The sequence below is a fragment of the Ctenocephalides felis genome, unplaced genomic scaffold, assembly GCF_003426905.1.
Source record: "Ctenocephalides felis isolate EL2017-DRISC unplaced genomic scaffold, ASM342690v1 CF-g0.4_SCAFFOLD_01886, whole genome shotgun sequence".
NCBI lineage: Eukaryota > Metazoa > Arthropoda > Insecta > Siphonaptera > Pulicidae > Ctenocephalides > Ctenocephalides felis.
This window is the reverse complement of record NW_020538040.1, coordinates 167,340,220-167,363,014: the sequence shown is the minus strand read 5'-3', so window position 1 is coordinate 167,363,014 and position 22,795 is coordinate 167,340,220. Positions and strand designations below refer to the sequence as shown.

The following is a 22,795-nucleotide window of genomic DNA, read 5'->3' as shown; positions in this document are numbered from 1 at the left end:
TCTATTAACAATGGAAGTCCTTTTATTACAAAATAATGTAAGTTGGTATGAATATGCTCCACACGAAAGGCATATGGTAATTTTTTAAAAAGAACGAGCTCGATTACTCGAGTTCAATTTATCTAAAGTTGCTTTTAAAACACATATTTTGTTTTATCAGCGTTTATTTGTTTAAGTTTATATTAGTCAATGCTTTTAAAGATATTTAAATATGCTTATAAAGATATTATTATCCTAGAAAATGTTATGAGGAAGAAACACGAGAGTAAAAAAAAATTAACTTTCTTTTTTCAATTGAAAAAAAAAAATCAAATGTACAAACATATTTTTAAATAGGTGGTTACTCCATTTATATATATATATATATATATATATATATAATTTTAGAAATATTAGAAAAATTTATACCACTCATCAGACTATATAAAAAATTAAATAAAATTTAATATAGCGATATGGCGCATTTAATTAGTGTAATTAAAACATAAGTGATATCGTGAAATAAGTATTATTGATATTTCTGTAATATATACTTCTAGTAAAAATAATATTTAAATAGTGTCATGAATACTGCATGAATATATCATTATAGAAATGATGCTTACAAGGAAAAATATTTTAGCATGCTGAAAGAGTAAATGCTTCAAGAAGTACTTTGTCAATAAATATGTATAAAATGAGTGAATGACTATATAATAAAATAAGAAAATATTGCAATAAAGATCAATTAACCTAGGTTCGTATGACTCCTAATATCATTTTTTATGAGTGCAAAATTAGTTTAAGAAGTATATCTAACACATATGAATAAGATTCCGTTTTGAATTATATAATAAGCTGTATTGTAAGATACTCCCAAATATGAAATGCCTATGAAACTAATACGAGAGGTAAGAGATATAATATTATATTGCGATATATAATAAATTTAAATATACCAAATTATTGACCATTTCAATACTTTTCTACTTTCACCTACCAACAGTTGTAGCCGAATGAAACTTGAATAAGTTGAATGAAACATTAAATAAGTTGTTTATAAATATATATCTCTTACATACTTTTTGAATGTTCTAGAAGATAATATATTATAATAAAAGTATTAATACAAAGTATTATTTTATATCATGCCATAAAAAACTTTATTTAGAGCTTATGTGTATAGTAAAGTTTTTACACATTTTTACATATAAAAGTAACATTTTAATCGTTTCTCATAATAGTGGTATATTTAATTTATTTTCAAAAGATATAAAATAATATTAAAAATATTTAAAATACATTGGAGACTTTGTAGCAGACTTAGCAGTGTTCCGTTTAAAAATTTGTTCAGAGGCCCTTAGGAAAGATATCTCACGAAATAAAAATGCATAGACATGCATGTTGAGGGCCTAGAGAAAGTATTAGATTTTTAAATTATGTATATAACATTATTAGTTTTAATAGCATGTAGCAGTTATATAGTTAGAATGTAAGCGTATAAATTTTTTAAATCAAAATTAATATATTTTATTTTAAAAGGTTTCAATAATATGCAATTATATGCAATCACTGGAGTATAATAATATATAATATGGTAAGTAATCTAATTTTGATATTTCTCAAACAATTAAGTATTTTCAAAACAACCATCTCGATCAGTATTTTGCAACACCATTGAGTTGTTATCAGTTCTTCATGTTATCAAAATTGATAATCATAATATCCGTGAATTTGGGATAACTTGTACTTCGAAACAACCATCTCGATCAGTATTTTGCATAGAATACTTATAAATATATATAATTATATATATATATATAGATATTATATATATATATATATATATATATTTGGTGTGTATACATTTATTGTGTTACACAAATATATTCATTGTGCAAATCTGAATTTTGTCTTGTTTTAACGTTTGGTTTGTTTAAACATGTGTATTAAACAAATGATATTTACCAAAAATGAAGATATGACTAGGCGTTCTTTCTGTACCTAAATTATTCAGTTCCTATCACAGTTTATCACAGATGTAATTTTTTTTTAACTTCCGTAGGGTAAGTTATAGTAATCGCAAAAAAATCGAAAATGAAAATTTTGATATATCTTTACGTTTCAGAGGTTATGAATATTTTGGCATACTTAGAAAAAATGGATGTATGTGTGTGTTGTGTGTGTGCGTGTATGTATGTGTGTGTATGTATGTGTGTGCGGATACAAATTTTCGTCGACGATTTCGGGAACACGGATGAAGCAATTTGAAAATTTAAAAAACATTCGATTCGTATTGGTAAGGAGACGTGCTGATAGTTTTGGCGGAGGTAGGTCTAGCCGTTCCGAAGATATGGGGCAAAAAGTGCCAAAAACGGTACCTCAGTTTGTAAGAGAACGGAGCGTCCGATTTTAATAATTCAAAAACAATTACTTGTATTGACAAGATGAATAATGATCAAATTTTCATAAGGGCAGGTCTAGCGGTTTCGGAGATCTAACAAAAAAAGTAAAAAAAATGCTATTTGGCGGTCAAAAATGATCATTAGACATATACACGTCAAATTATCAGATATTTTATAGAGATTTTAATTAATAAGTATAAATTTTGTTTACATTCCTATGGGTTCCGTACAAATTTTACCCGTTAGACAGCGACGCGGCGCTTACGCGCCATATATTTTGTCTCTATGCAGTTTAAAGCAGTACTTTGCTTTGAAAAAAAGTTCAAATCTTCCAAAATATGTCAAAATAAAGAAAACATTTTTTTTTCAAAAAAAAAAATTTAAAAAAAAATCTTTTTTAATTTTTTTAAAAAAAGGTAATTTTTTGTCCAATTTATAGTTTCTCAAAAATTTTATTTTTTCTAAATAATTTTTTTCAAAAATGTTAATCGTTTTTTAAAAAAATAATAATTTTTGGTACGGGAAGTTCCAGCAATTTGCCTTAAGCACGATGCCCTAATTGCTTAAGACAGAATTCTACGTACAGCTAGTTATAGAAATTATTTTAGAAAAATTAACAAGTTCGTAAATTTTTAGTACTATATTCACCTTCATAACGTAAAGGAGTTTTGCCGAGCACCAAGAGATGCCACATGCGGTAAATAAATATCATAGATAAATATTTACATACGTGTTATGAACCTAACTACGAGTAAAATACATGTGATAAACCATTTTCGTTATGATTTGAAATTTTAAAGCAATATTATTAATACTATACTCATTTGTAAAATTTCATATTACCCTCTTTGTTTAATTTCGCATAATGGGTGAATTGTCCTCAAGCTTGGTTAAACTTCAACTCGATTCATGGAAGAAAGTAAGAGATTTCTCATTGCCATTTCACGCCGCAGTGCCCGAAATGAGCTATTTTTAATTGAAAACATACATTTGATCTATATTTTCTACTAAAAATAGACATCACTGCTGCCCGATTCAGGTTGTCCAGAGCGAGATTCGCACTCACGAGTCCGAAAGCTTGACCATTGGAGTACCTATATTCCACATACTAATTCGAAAACAAGACAATGTAATAAACTTTTCCTATATAAGGATGTTATCATAATTAAACGGAAATTTGCTTATGCTTATCACGCTGTTTATAGGAAGTGGGTACAGTTATCGCATAATGACTATGAATCAGTGATAGCTTCCGTTTAAATCACTTTGGCGGTTAGTTCAGGTATCGTGAAAATAAATCTGTTGACAACAAATTGAAGTATTTTATTCGCAAAATGATTAACTATTAAAATTCGTCGAGCGATAATATTCATTATTATTCTTTATTACAAAATTCAATATATTCGGAAACAACGAATAACAAAACTTCAGTATTATTTACGAATAAACCTATATTCAAATATACAGTGGTACCCCGACATACGAGTTTAATTCGTTTCTTAATCACGCTCGTATGTCGAATCGCTCGTATCTCGAAGCAATTTTTTCCTAATAAATACACTGATATGCATTGAATTCGTTCAACGACTGTGGTTTTATCAAGTTTTTTGAATATTAAAATAAATTTACTATTTATTAATTTAATTATTGTTTTTTCCTGTTCATGCATAAAATTGTGGAAATGAGTTATAGACATGTTTCGTTTAATAACTTCCATGCTCGAACTGTTGCAAATTTTCGGGGGTGACTTTTAGCCATGAAGTTTTAGAGCTTAGAAAGCTGCTTATAAATTATTGTAAAGCTCTTATAACCTTCAACTCATTTTGTTTGAACACAGTGCAAGTCTATGTGTTACGCTCGTACATCCTTGCCCATAGATAAAAGAAGAAGAAGAATTATTTTGAATTTTTGACTATACATTATAATAGAGATTGTACAGTTACATATGTAGAATTTTCGTTTTCTAGTTTTTGCAAACAAAAATATTTACTTGTCCTTGCCATTATCATATTTTTAATAATTTCTCGCCCTAAATCAAGAGTCATTTTTTTGGACCCATGGATATAAAAGTAAATATTTTTGTTTGCAAAAAGTAGAAAATGAAAACTCTACATATATAACTGTACAATCTCTATTAATGTATAGTCAAAAATTACAAACGTAAAAATAATCTTTAAAATTTTTGCATGGGTAAATCGTAACTATACAATTAATATTAATATAGAATTGAAATAACTAACTTTAAAATAATTTACTATCACAAAATATTTCTATGGGCGAGAAAACAATGTTACAACTGACGAAATTTTAACATTTTTCGAGAAAACTCTTACTCGCTCAAAGCTCGTATCTCAAATTTTGCTCGTAAGTCGAAGCAAACAAGCTCTTTCGGAAGCTCGTATCTCGAAACACGTCGGGATACATCGTGAGTAAATTTCCTGCTCAGTGTAAATCTTACAGTTTACAGACCACGTGGTGGATTATATAAGACAGGGACACATATAGTATATATCGCCACAGAGTGAGGTAATATCTCATTAAAAATTTAAAATTTTTGCATGGGTAAATCGTAACTATACAATTAATATTAATATAGAATTGGAATAACTAACTTTAAAATAATTTACTATCACAAAATATTTTTATCGTCGAGAAAGCAATGTTACAACTGACGAAATTTTAACATTTTTCGAGAAAACTCTTACTCGCTCAAAGCTCGTATCTCAAATTTTGCTCGTAAGTCGAAGCAAACAAGCTCTTTCGGAAGCTCGTATCTCTAAACATTCGTAAGTCGGGATATTCGTGAGTAAATTTTCTGTTCAGTGTAAATCTTACAGTTTGCAGACCACGTGGTGGATTATATTATATAAGACAGGAAAATCATTGTTACAACTGACGAAATTTTTCATATTTTCATTTTGTCATTAACATTTTTCGAGAAAACTCTTACTCGCACAAAGATCGTATCTCAAATATTGCTCGTATGTCGAAGCAAACAAGCTCCTTTGGAAGCTCGTATCTCGTAAGTCGGGGCACCACAGTATATCGTGAGTAAGTTTTGTGTTCGGTGTAAATCTTACAGTTTACAGACCACGTGGTGGATTATATAAGACAGGGACACATATAGTATATATCCCCACAGAGTGAGGTAATATCTCATTAAAATTTTGGAGGAGGAATATCTGTTCGCCGTATACGGTTAAGTTAACCTTATTTGGCTGCGGCTGTTTCTAAATATGGCTTTGGGGCCGGACTTATTTTAGTGAGTGCCTATTAGTTAACTAATGATTCTTCGCGTTGTTATGACGCAAACGATGTAACTCAATATTTTCCTTTCGATCTTGTGTAGTAATAATTAGAATCTATTTTTACCGCGAAATAGCTCTATTTATCATCAAATTTAGAGCTATTTTCTCGCGGAGGATAATAAAGTCATATAGGTCGGGTTACTACAAAATTGGATATTTGACAGTGATACGACGTATCCGTTCCTCCCTTTCTTGCTTTTGACTTGAAACAAGTGCGACAGCATCAAGTCGTGCTAATCTTATTCCTGTCGTCGCGAATGGGCGGTCCTTCGCCGCGTAGCGAGCCGAACGCGCGGAGCCGAAGCCGAGCACGTTGCGCTATCGACTCTCATGACGAGACGGATCAGTTTAGTGTTCTGCGCAAAGAACTTCGCTTGGTAGCGATACTGTGTAGTGTGATCTGTGCTTGTGTGTTTGTGCCTCTGTGCTCTGTGAACACAGTGCCGTGAGTGACGTATGTGATTATAGATTCTTCTAGTGGACTGGATTCACGATTTACCATGGATTATAACATGGGATTACTCAGTGGTGATACACCATCTGAAATTTACGGAAATCCCAATGTCACCCTTGGCAGATCTTCTAGCGGCCTCACACAACAAATGTCTCGAGCCGGCATGCTCCAAACAAATTGTGGCGGTCTTAATAGAGGTCTTAAAAGGCCTAGCTCAGATTCTTGTTTTGATGACAGAGGAATGGGCTCGGGAATAGGGCTTGATGCCTGTGGCGTACAAGACGTCGTAGATGACAGTTATACGTCAATACAACAAAAGAAATCGCCACCTTCCAATGGGAAAAAGACTAAGGGGCGCGTTTAAAATAAAAATGGAATACATAGATAACAAATTAAGGAGATACACGACATTTTCTAAGCGAAAAACTGGCATTATGAGAAGGTACGATTTGCAAACTAAACATAACCTTATCAGATGGCTTAGTTGTCAAACATAACATCGTGACCGCTCGTGGATCCTCGCGTGTTTTCGTGCGGTCTCATGGGGATACCCATGTGAATCGGAACGCTCTATCTTTAACAAACATGTTATTGTCATTTTTCTATTTTTATTTAATTCATTAATATATGTTGTTTTACTAAATTAATCTCTTTTCATATTTGATTTTTATCACTTTTGAATATTATGACTATTATTGAACGTAATTTCATTTTGTTTTATAAAGTTTTTCAATTCAGTATACGTTTGATAACAATGAATGTTTATTATAATACAAATTAATTGCAATAGTTAATATAATATATCGAATTATTGATTTGTTTTTTAGCCTTTATCTTGTAAACAGTCATTGTCTTCAAAAATATTATTCAATTACATGTGCATAATGTTTTCAATTCATATTATGATCACTTTCGGCAAATGACGCGACACTTAAATCGAATATCCGCGACTTATTTTCACGGTTATAATCTTAATAATAATAATAACATAATTAATAATAACATATCGTGGCTGTTTTTGGATTTTGCGTGATCAGATTGATGTTTAAAAATGAACTCTTTCATTAACAGTTGGGCAAACAACATTATTAATAAAAAAAACAACATTGGACTATTTTTAAACCAATCGATAATTAATATAAACAAATATAGTTATCTGACAAATATATGCGTAACAAATATTATTCGTATATATTTTTGTAAGCATACATGTATATATTTATATATGTTTATATATATATGTATATATATATATATATATATGTATATATATATATATAATATATATATATATATTAGGGTGGTCCTTAAAATGGTCATTTTCGAATTTTCTTGCTCCCAGGGGCTCAAATGGTTCCAAATAGATAAAAAACAATTCTCTGAAAATTTTAGCTCTTAATATTAACGTTTAGATAGAGCGCAATTCAATCAAAGTTTGTATGGAAAGAGCATGGAAAAAATTTTGAAAATTAAAAAAAAATGTGTTAGGTATAATTTAGCGACGAATGAATGACTTTTATTCATTCATTTGTTTGCTAAATTACATATAAAAAACATTTTTAAAATTTTTGAAAATTTTTGCATGCTATTTCCATACAAAACTTTGATTGAATTGCGCTCTATCTAAATGTTAATATTAAGAGCTAAAACTTTCAGAGAATTATTTTTTATCTATTTGGAACCATTTGAGCCCCTGGGAGCAAAGAAATTCGAAAATGACCATTTTAAGGACCACCCTAATATATATATATATTTCTGCTTAAAAATATAGATGAAAAATATCTTCACTCTTTTTTTCGGGCACTACGGTGTGAAATGGCAATGGGAAACCTTTCACACAATTCTTCCCTGAATCAAGTTAGAGTTTATCTCACGGATCTCACCCATTTTTTTCAAATGTATATATGATATAATTAGCTACCAATTCGTTGCATTAAAAAATTTGTTAATATTTAGGGGGAAGTCTCCAAGTGGCGGACTAGTAGATAACAAAGTTAGAAATCAAACTAAATTAACAAAACCGCAATCTTTATATGATTTTGAACAGTGGCACCTAGTACCGGACATTTCAAAATAACCTGCATTGATCACATATGTAGCCATCTCCACGCTCTGGAATGTCTGCACATGTGTCTTTGACGAATATTCTTAGATTTTTCAAAAGAAAGTCACTATTTATTCATCCACCCTTTTGGCTGGGCCACACTGATGCTCTCAGCTGGTGAATTCATAAGCTTTTGCATTATTTGACTAGGAAATACGAAAAATGTGGGTATGTAGTGACCGTTAGCACTTATACAGAATAAAATTAAATAATTGGAATAAATTACGTAAATTTTCACAAGAAATATCAATATGTTTACTGTCCGGCTCTAAGGGTCGACTTATTGTTAGTGTCCGGTACAGACATTTTCGTTCATTTGATGGCACCTACTAAAATTGGTTAAAAGATCTAATGATATTCTACCATTTTACGGATAACAATCAAGTACAACTTTTCTCTTTGCATACCACTCAAATGTAAATGCATAAATATGCTACAATTACTTCCATTATATGTAGGTGACGCCGTGATTTTGCGCCTAAAACAGGAAAGGGTTGCTCTCGCCGTGGCCGTGTGCGTCACAGGCGAGGCTTAGCGCGTGAACCTGTACCTGTATGCCCCAGTACCCCTTTCACTTGTATTTTGAAATGAAAAGATTTATACTCGCTTAAATAATACGTGTTAAATAGAGTGTCCGGTACTTCGTGTCGTCCGGCGTTATGGGACTTCCCCCTACACTTGTTTATTTTAACGTTTCGACATTTCATATGTATCATCATTCAGCAAATCTAAATTGCAAAATATTTTTAAGTGATTTTTTTAATAGATTCATTGATATTTCTAAAAATTGCCAGAAGAGTATATATATATACATGTATTTTGATTCATTTCTTTATTTCCACTAGTATACGTATCCAAGAATATTAATTTAAAAATAGTGTATCTCTATAGATTATTTTCAAATATTTAAAAGAAGATATATAATTTAGGTCAAAAATCGTGCCAAGATTCTAATAGAAAGATTTATAAATGTAGAGTATTCCATTATGCTTAAAAATACCATATATATTTAAACACCTTCAACTATGAAAAATAAACTTTTTCATTGTTACATCATTTGGGATATATATATATATATATATATATATATATAAATCGGCATCACATCATTGTCTACCAGATAACACGCGATTGATACAGATAGATTAATACTTAATTAAATAAAATTATAATTATCACTTAGCTATTCCCCAAAATTGATTAAGCAAACTTCAAATATATGCCAAAATACAAAACTAAATTTTTAAAATTTAGTATAAGAATTTTCCGGTATCATATCATATTTAAACATCCTGGGGGGTCGTCCATTAATCACATGTGGTTTTTTGGGGGAGGAGGGGTTTGACAAAAAATCACTAAATATCACGTGAAGGAGGGAGGGCTATGTAAGATATCACGTGTATTCATTTTTTACCAGATATTAAAAAAAATCTAAATATTAAAAAAAAACAAATTTTTACAATTTTTTCTCGTAACTAAAATACACCTGATGTTTGCTGGGGGAGAGAGGTTATTTTTGAATATCAACACTTATCACCAAGGGTGAGGGGGGGGTCCAAAATCCTTAAAAAATTGATCACTTGATTATTAGACGCCGCATTATCATGTTTAATTCGGTAATGATAGATGTAAATACATCATATGAACGTATGATAAAAATTATCGACTCAATGAACGAACAACAATTATTCTAATTATAAGACAATTTTACTAAAAAGCTCTGAAACATATCAATATAAGAAACTAACATTTTAAATATTCATTAATATTTTATAACAATCAGAGTTATTTACAGAGTAAATATTTAAATCGCAGTAATAAATGTTTTGTCTGTATTTTAAATAACACAAAATTCTAAGTTGAAATTTCAGATGGTATATAAATCAAACATGATGATTACAATGCCAATATTTTAACTCAATTTAACGTGAATGTCACAAGAATTAAACAAAAATTATAAGTTGAAACAAACAATATATTGAATAAATCATGAATGAACTTTTGAAAGAACTGAATTTAAATTTACACTAGAACTATTGTTAATTTAAATCTAAAGCTTAAATAACGTTATAATAATATTTACATATATATGCTTTATATAATGTATGGAAATAATATATATATATATATACATATATATATATATATATATATATATATATATATATATATAATGGCTGGTCCATCTAGTGGTTAGTGATCTAGTGATCTTACGGTTTAGATATTTCTGAAAGAATACATATAAAGCATACATCGTTAGAAAGGTTTTAAAATTCTTAGTTTTTTTCCATATATCGCAACTTCGAATTCCGCACGGTGTGGCCTACAGGCGAGTTGCTGTCGTAAAATTTCAGGAAAATCGGAAAATCTCGAGAATATTATATGAACACACTTAACCATTTATATACCATTTTATTTATAATTTTATTCTGCATCTTTCGTACGAACAAAGTTTTTTCGTATCTTTTACGGTTTTGATAGTATAGAGCAATATGTGTAGTTGTTAACATGTTGAAATGCGAAGTGCGGTTAGGTTAGAGCAACACTCCTCATGATTCGATATTTCTGTAAAGAAAACATATAAAGTATTATACATCGTTAGAAAGGTCTTAAAATTCTTAGTTTTTTTCTATATATCGCAACTTCGAATTCCGCACGACACACAGGAAAAACAATAAAAAAAATAGTTTGTTAATTAACATATAGAAAATAACCAATTTAAAGTAAACATTTTTTTTATTGTTTTTCCTGATGTGATACTGTGAAAAAGAAAAATTCAAAAAAAAATGGTTGCTGAATGATGATACACAACCGTGTCGAAAAGTATAAATAAATAATTTATTATTTATTTGTTCTCTTTTATTTTGACGATTGGCTGAAAATCAACATTCAAGATTATATATTTATTCATGTATAGATGCACATCTGGTTCGAATAGAATGTAATATATTATATTAATATCAGTATTATTAGAATATTATTCTGTTAATAATAACTTGTTCTTACGATGATAAACTATTTCAGGCATACGAGCTTTCTACGCTAACTGGAACCCAAGTCATGCTTTTAGTGGCTTCAGAGACTGGACATGTGTACACATTCGCTACGCGAAAGCTGCAGCCCATGATCACATCAGAAGCTGGTAAGGCTCTCATACAGACGTGCCTGAATTCTCCTGATCCGCCGACCGGTAATCAAGGTGGTCCTGGCGGCCAGGGCGGCGACCAGAGGATGTCGGCGACAGGTTTCGAGGAGACGGAGCTCACGTACAACATCGCGGATGAAGATACCAAAGTAAGACAGTTAGTATACGGCTCTGGCGCAGGCATGTCGCAAGCGCATGCGCAGCACGTTCAGCAACAGCAACAGCAGCACTATGGCGGTCATTTAGACGGCGGTCCCATGTCCGCCGTGGGCATGAGTCCGCCAAATACGGGTGGCGGCATGATGGCCGGGCCCGATCAGTCGCCAGCCGGTTATCAGCAACAGCATTGCCCTTCGCCTTTGCCGCATCAGGCTCAAGGCTCGTACTTGCATCAGCACCATAACCCGCATCAACAAACCCTCCACCAATCCCACCACAGTCACCACCACCAGCAGCACCACCATCATTCACATGCACACCATCAGCAACCCACGCACTCGCACATGCATCATCATCAACAACAGCAACGATAGTCTATTAAGCTTATATATAGGCTTCATTCGCGACGGAAATTATTTAATCTAAACCAAATTTTAAATATAAGGAAATAAGAAAGAATTTTATAAAATAATTTATTAATTTATAGGGTTTAATTTCTAATTAAATATTAATAATTCATCACCGAGTCACGTGACAATTTTCCGAATGAATTAACAATATATTCAAAATTAGATTTTATTTATTTTACTACGATGAACAATTTTTCAAATTTGGAAAATCTTTCCAATTTGTGAACAAATCTCGTCGTTATTGAGGCCTGTTTGTCCCCAAACTAAGCCAATTTAAGGGTCACAACTAGTGTAACCGCCTAAAAAAAGGTGATTTTTGGGAATTTATATTAAAAAGACTACTTTATCAATCATTTCAAAATGTTAGAAATATATTTATACATGCTTTAAGAATACATAGTACAATTTTGGAAGAAAAAAAATAAATATTTTTTAAGTTATCGTCGATCTCCAACGGCCCTTAACTGCTGCAGTGATTCCAGCCTTCTACGTGGATGAAATCAAAAAAAAAATCTTGTTAAACTAGATAATATTGTCTGTAAAATGAACTACGAAAAAAAAAAAATCAAAAATTAACAAAATGGCGGCGTTTTTTTAAAAAAAGTCGAATTTTACCCAAAATTTTGGTCATTTTTCGACTGCCAAAATTCGATTTTTGATCCGATCAAGAAATCGATAGTTCATTTTACGGAGAACTGTATAAAGAACATGTAAAAAAAATGATAGTGATCGGATCATTCGTTTTGAAGAAATCACTGCAGCAAATTCGGAAAATGCTGTTTCGAGAAAAACGCGTTTAAAGATAAAATGATCGTTGTACTATATATATACTTTTTAAATGGCTGTAACTCAAAAACTATTTGAGATATCAATTTGAAATTTTAATATGTTATTTTTAAAGTGTAATCTACCGAAATATGATACCGAAAACGAAATTTCACACTAGTTTTGCCCCTTGATCATCTGTTTTGTCGTTATGCCAAATTATACAAAATATAGATAATTGTAAAAAATGAAGATACGTTTCATGTGCCATATACATTTAAATCCGCTTTATGATCTTATGGTGTTCAATACACGATAAAATCGATATAGCTTGCATATATGTTGTTATAATTTCGGCATAACGATAACATTTTCTATAAATTCAATTCATTCATTAGTTTGTATACGACTTGTTTTAGCCAGTTTTTCATATACTGTAAGTAATGAAAAATCAGTCACTTGAATCAAGTAATATATGATGATGATGCATACGTACGATGTGCAAAACATATATTTTTAACAATAAACGAATGAATTTATTAAAGACGAAGGTTTAACAATTTTGAACTTTTAAGGCCATTTCATTATTTTCGCGTATTAGATCTAAAGCGATTTTTATTGGGGTTTATTTTTGTAAAAATATTCTTTAGCAACAGACTTTTAGTGAACACGTTTTCGTCGAACAGGTCATTGTTATTCATCTGTGATTAATAACGTTATTGACCATATGGTCGTGCAACCTTGACTACCTCAAACATATGTATTAAAATCTCACGCTATTACTTTTTAGGCGTTTATTACACACTTTAATGCACTATAGTATCGCAATTATTGTCGATTTCTATGTGTCATCGAATGAATTTAGTATATTTTTTATTTAAATATGTAAATCATGATCAAATTTATCTCCGCAATCCGAAATTCGTACTCTCATGCTCCAAATTTATTATATTATTTATGAATCGATTGAACTCGTTGTATTGCGAACTTGTCCTATTTCAAGATATAAGTATTATTCCTACTATTGGATAAGCTTGTTGTGTGGTACAGAAACTGCGGAGGAAATTACGGAACAAATATCGTAAATATGTTTATATCTAGATATGCGTGATAATCACATGTAGAGATACACACGAATAGACAGTAATATATGTATATAAAAAGTTGGTATTGAAGCGTAGGAAAGCAAGTTTTAGAACTACCGCTGCTTGGCGCCGCCGATATACTAAATATACATTTTCGACCTACAATTTTTATTTTCGTGTTTAGTCGATTTTTATTATTGTTGTTTTGTATACCATTTGATACATGAATCAATTATTTTTAATATATAATTTTGTAAAAATCATTTTGGCAAATACTTATGTGGTTTGAGTAGCACCGGTCAATTAATTATGAAACAGTTTTATTTGTTTGGTATAGATTTTTTAAAATATTTTTGTATCATTAAACATTTTGCTTGAATTCAAGACTTCTAAATTTTTTAATGCATGTATATTCGTGTACCTTACAATCATTGTAATCTCTACTTAATATTTTAACACATATCAAATCCATGAAACTGTTGCAATTTTTTGATATAGATCATTTGAAAATATTTTTGTATCATTAATCATTTAGCTTAAATTATAGCCACAGTTGGATTTTTTTATAAATAATATGCATATACATTCGTGTACCTCATAAGTTTTCAAACTTTTTTGTGTCGTGGACCCCTTGGACTTTGCTGTGGACCCCCAATTTGCCAGATATGAATTTTTTGCAAGGTTTAATCTTATATCACCTGGCTAATGATATGTCCAGTTTTCATCATTTTTTGGTTAGGGTATCACTGTCTTATAACTCCTGAATCGTTTTTTATCTTTAATATCCAGAAATACTACAACTGTCTTAAAAAGTGGGAAGAATATTGTCAAATATTTCAATAAACAGCAAATTAGATCTTTTCAAGATCAACCATATTGCGATCACAAATTGATTGCCTATTTTATGCTACAACTTACACTTTTTTATAAAAAAGAACAAAGAACAAATTTTTATAATAGATGTATAACATAAGTGATATGGTGTATTACTCTGTGGCCCTTCATTTTTATTTTGTGGACTCCGATTTTTTTTTCTCTGACGTGTGGACCTCCCGAATGTTGTTATTAACCCTTGGAAGTCCTCTTTGGGACTTTTTTGGGAATCACTGGTGTATCTCATAATATTTGTAATCTCGATTCAATAATTGTAATCTCGATTCAATATTTTAACGTATGATCACTAGTATTAGAAAAATTAAAGTAGATCAATTTAATGATTGAAATGCTCGTGCTTAGGCTTACCAAGCTCAACCATATTGCGACCACAAATCGAATGCCTACTTATACTACAACTTACACTTTTTATGAAAAGAACGATATTTTTCTTATTTCCCATGTGGACCGCATTGGGAATCACTGATGTATTTCATAATCATTGTAATCTCGATTCAATATTTTAATGAATGGCCGATAGGTATTAGGATTGATTTAATCCAGTGATTTAAATGCTCGTGATTGAGTTCTTTCAAGCTCAAACATATTGCAGTCACAAATCGAATGCCTACTTATACTACAACTTACACATTTTTATGAAAAAGAACGATATTTTTACTTATTTTTAAATATTGTATGCCATTATTATAGATAGTATATCCACTACCCGGGTAGTATACTATCTACTACCGGATTTTAATCCTACAATTTATCACACAAAAATTCGTCAGCCTTTATATAGATTTATACCATAAGACATACGTATTGGAAATTACAGCCTTTTAAACAGTATAAACAAATTCAGAAAGAATTAATATATAGTATCCGCGGTAAAAAAACAATACCACCGGGGATTTTTCCACCAAAAATAATTGTTACAATAATGCTGCCTACAATTTTTATAATTTCGTACTATATTGTTTTCAGTCATAATAATACCTAAATTACATTTTTCTTAATAATAATTCGATATACATTAAATTACTTAACTTCATATTTCAAATGAATTAATTTGTCAAATCATGTTCATATGTGCACTATTCAATCTACGGTCAACTAAATTAGTGCAGTAAATGAAGAGGAAAAAGTTTGTAACCTGTGAAATTTTGTGCTGTGCTTCAATTTGCATGATATTTTGGAATCTCTTGAACCAACGGTAGTGACTAACGTGGACCGTCATTTTCTTTTGCGGACACAATTTTTTTTCGCAGACGCAGAGAATTACGTACTATGTATTAAGTGTTTTCAGTAATAATAATATCTAAATTACATTTTTCGATATACATTATATTACTTAAGTTCATATTTCAAATGAATTAATTTGTCATATCACGTTCATATGTGCACTATTCAATCTACGATCAACGAAATTAGTGCAGTAAATGAAGAGGAAGAAGGGTGTAATCTGTGAAATTTTGTGCTGTGTTTCAATTTGCATGATATTTTGGAATCTTTTGAACCAACAGTAGTGACTACCGTGACCGTCATTTTCCTTTCGCGGACACAATTTTTTTTCGCAGACGCAGAGAATTTCGTACTATGTATTAAGTGTTTTCCGTAATAATAATGTCTAAATTACATTTTTCGATATACATTATATTACTTAAGTTCATATTTAAAATGAATTAATTTGTCAAATCATGTTCATATGTGCACTATTCAATGTACGATCAACTAAATTAGTGCAGTAAATGAAGAGGAAAAAGGGTACTGTGCTTCAATTTGCATGATATTTTGGAATCTCTTGAACCAACGGTAGTGACTACCGTGGACCGTAATTTTTTTTTCGCAAACTCAATTTTTTTTGTGGACCTCCGTGTGTTGTCATGGACCCCAGGAGGTCCACTTCAGGAACCACTGGTGTATCATATAATCATTGTAATCTCGATTCAATATTTTAACGAATGACCGATATGTGTTAGAGTTGATTTAATTCAATGATTTAAATGCTCGTGCCTGTTTCGAGGACTTAATTTTTCAAGTGCGTGTCGATGAATTCGAGCCACCCATACACGTTCGTGTGACGTTTCACCATTCACTTAAGCGTTTCGTTCTTTACCTTTGGGCGAGCGGTTTATATGTTCGCCAACCTCTTTCGAGTTGCGCGCATTACACTGTTTTTGTGTGGGCTACCGCCTGTGTTCTTGCGTTGCGCAGCGTCCGTTCCGCTCTTCGCAAGGTTGACTTTTCTTTCGAAGATATACACAGTAATCACGATTAATTTCTTGTCTCCGTGTGAAAGTTTTATTTATTTTTATTATTTTAGCATATTATTGATGGTCCGCAAACGAGAGGGCGTGTTCCGACATTCAGAGATTTACGGTGACTTAAAAACTCATCGTCTTTCGCTGTCTTATCACTGAAAGTTATCGATGCTTATTCTTATTCGGTGACTCATTCGCGTTGGTATAATATATACTTTTTTATTTATTGCACGTGTTGCAAAAACTAGACTAATCGTAAGGTGCCGATTCTATTTAATGATTTTTGTTGAATATATCTTATTAACTTCCCGTAGGGAAGTCTTTACGTTTCAAAGGTTTCTGAACATTTTCGCATACCTTAAAACTAATGGATGTATGTGTGTGTGCGTGTGTGTGTGTGCTTTTTTCAATTTTCGTCGACAATTTTGCGAACATGGATCAACCAATTTGAAATTTCCAAAATTTCAACATTTCTCAAAAATCTATTTTTTTTTAAGTTCTGCAAGGTTGTTTTAATAAAGTAGTTTTCGGTACGAAAAATTCCAGCAATTTGCTTGAAGGCATGATGCTATGCACCACTAGTTTTGAAATCGAATTATAATGTAATCTAACTATGATATTGAGGGGCCGATTCTGCCGTAAAATAGACCAATGTTATGGCAGACTATGTTATGTAGCAGTTTTAATATAAAGTGGTACTAAAAACTGTCAATATCTTATGTGGTTGCTGTGCAGTCAAGCGTTTTAAATAGGAAACCTAACTTAGAAAACGCACAAATGTCAAAAAATGATGGTATCATAACTGAATCTTTGAAATATGGCTTGATAACATATGAGTGAAGTTCCATTTTATATGTAAAACGCCTGATCGCATAGAATGGAATTTCGACAGTATTTAGTGGCATTTTGTGTGAAAACTAGAACGTAACATAGTGTTAAAGATTTGCCTTCAGCGATGGAGGTAATTTTGGTATTTTAAAACACTACACAAATTTTACAGATTTATTACAGAATACAGATACTTCCTTATGCACATAGAGAAATAAATGTGACGCTAAATAGATAAGGGTGTCGGCACATAACAATAGCCTTGCCATAACATTGGTCTATTTTACGGCAGACTCGTCCCATAAACCTGGTATTTGCATAATTTATAATATAGATATCATTCTCGATTAGTCTTAAACAATGTTTAAAATACGGTAAATAATAAACAACAAGCATATTTAGTGGAGAAAATATATCAAAGTTTCTTTTTATTGGAAGTTCCCACGCACGCTGTGTCACAATGACCTATAGATGGATCTCCAACTAGTTAGTTATGCACGGACATCGTGCCGTTGAAAATATTTTGTCGTATTTGCAATTTTCTTTTATTTTGTTCATCATACGTGATTCAATGAAGGTTGATTTTGAGAAAAATAATAATTTTATTTTTTAAAAATTCGGGTACAAAAGATATTTTTATTACAATGTTTTGGCTATCATATACTTAATCATGAGGTGTAAAATGCAGTTACAAATAATAATAATTACAAATAATAATAATTCATTCGGATATTGCTTTAAATTTATATTATATATAAAGGGTGTCTCAGAACTCCACGTCAAACCGAAACGAGGTGGTAGTATTGACCGTAACTGCCGTGAAAAAAAAGAGAGAAAAACATTCTTACGTTGTTTGGAAATTATGAGCTTTCAAGCAATTGTGGGACAATTTTTAGGACCGTAACTGTCTTGAAAAAACAATAGAAAAAAATTCGTAAGTTGTTCGAAAATTATGAGCTTTCAAGCAATTATGGGACAATTTTCAGGACAGTAAGTGCTCTGAAAAAAATAGAGAAACAAATTCTTACGTTGGTGGGAAATTATGAGCCTTCAAGCACTTATGGGACAATTTTTGTCGGTGGTCCTAGAAATGTTATTCAAAGTTACGATTTCAAAGTTTAAATGAGTGAAAGTAATAACATTTAACGACAATAACCGAATAATGATCAGAATTTCACCAAAGCTCTAGGTTGCACTTAAAAGCTCATAATTTCCAAACAACATAGACAGTTTTTTTAGGAAATTACGGTCAAACTATCGAGGGTTTCCGCTTTACGTCGAGTTCTGGGGCACTCTGTGTATATATATAATATATATATATATATATATATATATATATATATATACATCCTCTCATCATACAAACATGCAACATATTATATTCACGAGTGCCATGTCAATGTTTAGCTCTTAGTAATAATTATGCGTTCAAATAGGAGTATTTTATTACTTCACGAAATTAGCATAATATAACTAGATATGAAGAAAATAATTGTAAAACAACTGGTATATAAGTTTGCGCATAGCTATTACCAATATACATACCTACTCTTGTTGGGCATGCAAATTCCTAATATTTTTACCACTAAAAATGTTACTGGTCGCTCCCGTCAAAGTGCTGTGTTGCAATTTATGCTGAAAATTGCTATTGTAAAATATTTAATGTGTACTGTATTGTACTTATGCGTATTGTGTTTTGATCCTTACCATTTTCATGTTGCAAATGCTGATTAATTTGACGTCTTTATTGATATATATGTACATACATTTATTTCTATATTACATTATATGAATCAAAATTATCAGATGTGATAGAAAATGTCAGTCAGTTATGCTCTCACAAAATCGTTACATTTTTGCATTATTTAAGGGGGTATTCTGGTCTAGAGGTAAACAATAGTTTACTACATTTTTTGCAAGTTAATTAATATTTTGAGAATATAAAAAATGACAATTAAAAGTAAAAGAGTCATAAAGTTTTAACTGTAGGATGTGATTAAGCGGGTCTCGAAATATTGGCACTTGACCATACCCATGATTTTAACCTTCCAAATAATTTGAAGAAAAAAATACACTGATACCCCGCATAACGTACGTCTTGCACAATAAACGATGCGCATAACGAACTTTTTTTGGTCGCGAACGTTTCGCACAACGAACTTTTTTGCTTCACACAACGTACTATATCGTTGTCATTTGTAGTCAAAAAACATGTTTAAATAAATTCAAAGAGTGGACCTTGGAAATTTTTGCTCCGCTGTGAAAATATACTTGTTGGAAAACAACTATCGACAGTTTTTTTTTTTTTTAAAAAATTCAGTAGCTAAAAAGGCACAAATGGAAGCAGTACGACTTTGATAATAACTTATTTCGTAAATCAGTAAATATTAAAAAAAAAAAAAGATATATTTTACATATGTAAAATATGTTATTTTCTATGGTCACATTTCAAACTACAGAACGAATTAATTTTATTTTTATAGCGAACTTTTCGCACAACAAACTTTCTCCTGGAACGAATTAAGTACGTAATGCGAGGTATCACTGTTTTTATATATTATTAATTTAGAATAATGTCGCAATTGTGTAAACTACGCACAAGTTAAAAAAAAATTTTTTTTCGCAAAATAGTCTGAAAGAATAATATATTTTTTTGACTTCTTGATATTCTTGATTTTTTTAAAATAGTAAATATGGGAATTTAGGGATGAGCGTAGTAGTCCAGTCATAATAGTAAGTTCACCTCGAAATTCGAGATACTTATCTGTAAGTCTGTAATACTTGTTTATTGACACCCTAAAGTTGTCTCAAAACCTACATATGGTATTGACACCTTACCATATGTAGATTTTGAGACAACTTTAGAGTATCAATATACAAGTATTTACAGACTTACAGCTGAGCTTCTCGAATTCCGAGATTCTTACCTAATTTAAGCTTAAATGACTGGACTAATAAATAAGACTCTGTAAAAATTTCAAGTAATTTTGGTGCAGTAGAAGTTGAGAAATCGTGGGTATCGTGTCGACGAAAATTTTGTAGCGGAAGGAACCAGAGGCGGATTATCGTGGTCAAACAAATATATATATAAATAATTCAAATTTTAAAAAATCTTCTTGTAGACATATTTTTGAACAGTTAAACTTTGAAAATTTCCCAAAAAAGCGTTTGTTTTTTTTAATTATGGACCAGAATATCCCCTTACATGCGGTCGTTACAATTTGCAATATGAAACTGTGATTATATTGTGCATTAAGCACTCATCGTCATAATTTTATGAAATAGATATGTGCATGCGTTCTATGTGACAATGTGATTGTGTAGTGTTTTTTGACATAGTTTTTTGTATATGCTTTTTTATGTGTCGTACAGAACACACCCGCGCGTGCAATTTGTCACGTTTCATATATTAATTTACTTATGAATGTGATACAAAATTAATCAAAACTGACGATTGCCACGCTCGTCTGTGTTCAGATTATTTTAAGTATCTATTAAGTGTGAGTTTTGATAAGAGATGAAAAATCTCGCTGTGATTCTATCAGCATGTGAAACAATGACTCCACAATCCTACTTGTATACAAGCATATACAAATCATTCCTTAATGAATTATGATTTTTTTTACTGAAATTAAAGTGTAATTTATTCTTTATGAATTTGTGTAACAATGTTAGTTGTTTTAAATGCAATCTAGTTTATGTTTTATGTTTATCTATAAGATAACGAAAAGAATATATGTGTATTATTATATAGTTAATTATTGCATAGTTGAATTAATTTTAGTTAAATATAATCATTTGGTGATAGTGTTAGAACATAGTTTATCATTTCTTAAATTAATGTTTTATACGATAACGAATTATCGTATTAGGTGCGTTTTACATGCACTCTGATTAAGTAGTCAGTTACGTTATGTTCTAATTTAAATTCAATTTGGAGACGTCCGGAGAAATACTTTCGATTTCGAACATTTCGTATCAAGTGATTGCCAAAGATCTGTAAGAATACTTTGTGTAAATCAATCCATTTCAAATTTTTGATTTTTAGCCAAAGCAGCTTGAATATTATATAAATTGCATATCAAATGCTACATGCTAATATAAAATTGTATTATCGGTCAAACAAGGGTATCACAAGGGCTGACTAGTTTTTGGAAATAAATTTTAATGTAAATTGTTCGCACGTGGCGTTTGTAAATTTATCTCTGAAATTTAAAATTTCTGAAAACTTACAGACTATAACAAGAAATATAGAGAAACTCGACATATTGTTGTCTAAAAATATATTTATTTAATAAAATACATAATTATATGTAATATATTAACACATCTAAATCTTATTGTACAAATTATATTAAGAATATTTAATATTTTTATATTATTCAGATATTAAACAATTAAATGGTAAATGAAATACTACGAGAGAATTTGAATAATTTATTGCTGCATTTTCAGTGATTTTTATCAAATTAAATCTAACAATATATAAATACATTATAGATTTACATTCCATAATATTCTAAAGTTTCAACATTTTAGATACAATTCTAAATTACATTCACTTTTAGTTGGATGAACAATTAACCATATGGTTTTTTGTATATATTACAATTTTTTCTGGTCTTATCCAATTTTTTCTGTTTACATTCTCATTGTCTATTGCAATCTAAAAATATTATTATGATAAATAGTTTAAGATTAGCCTTTTTTTTTCTCTTATTCACATTCTAAACAAAAATTCAAATATTGTCGCCATATTTAGAGGTGGAAATTCATAGTACATAATTAATACAAGTTCAATAATTTTCTTGAAAACTGTTACTTATTTAAGCTAAAACGTGGATAAATGTGTTTGATGCTTAGGAAGTTTGCACATATAAAGTATACATTTATATATATATATATATATATATATATATATATATATTTCTATGTATGTGTAAATAATTGTATGTTTGTATCTTATTAATTACCAAATGCTAAAATTGCTCCGCGAAATGAAAACTTGAAAGCGCG

At 30.5% G+C, this 22,795-nt stretch overlaps 1 pseudogene; it reads left to right on the top strand.

The window, feature by feature from the left end:
- Nucleotides 1-3,249: 3,249 nt before the first annotated feature.
- Nucleotides 3,250-11,928, top strand: LOC113376209 (annotated as a pseudogene).
- The last annotated feature ends 10,867 nt before the right edge of the window (nucleotides 11,929-22,795 follow it).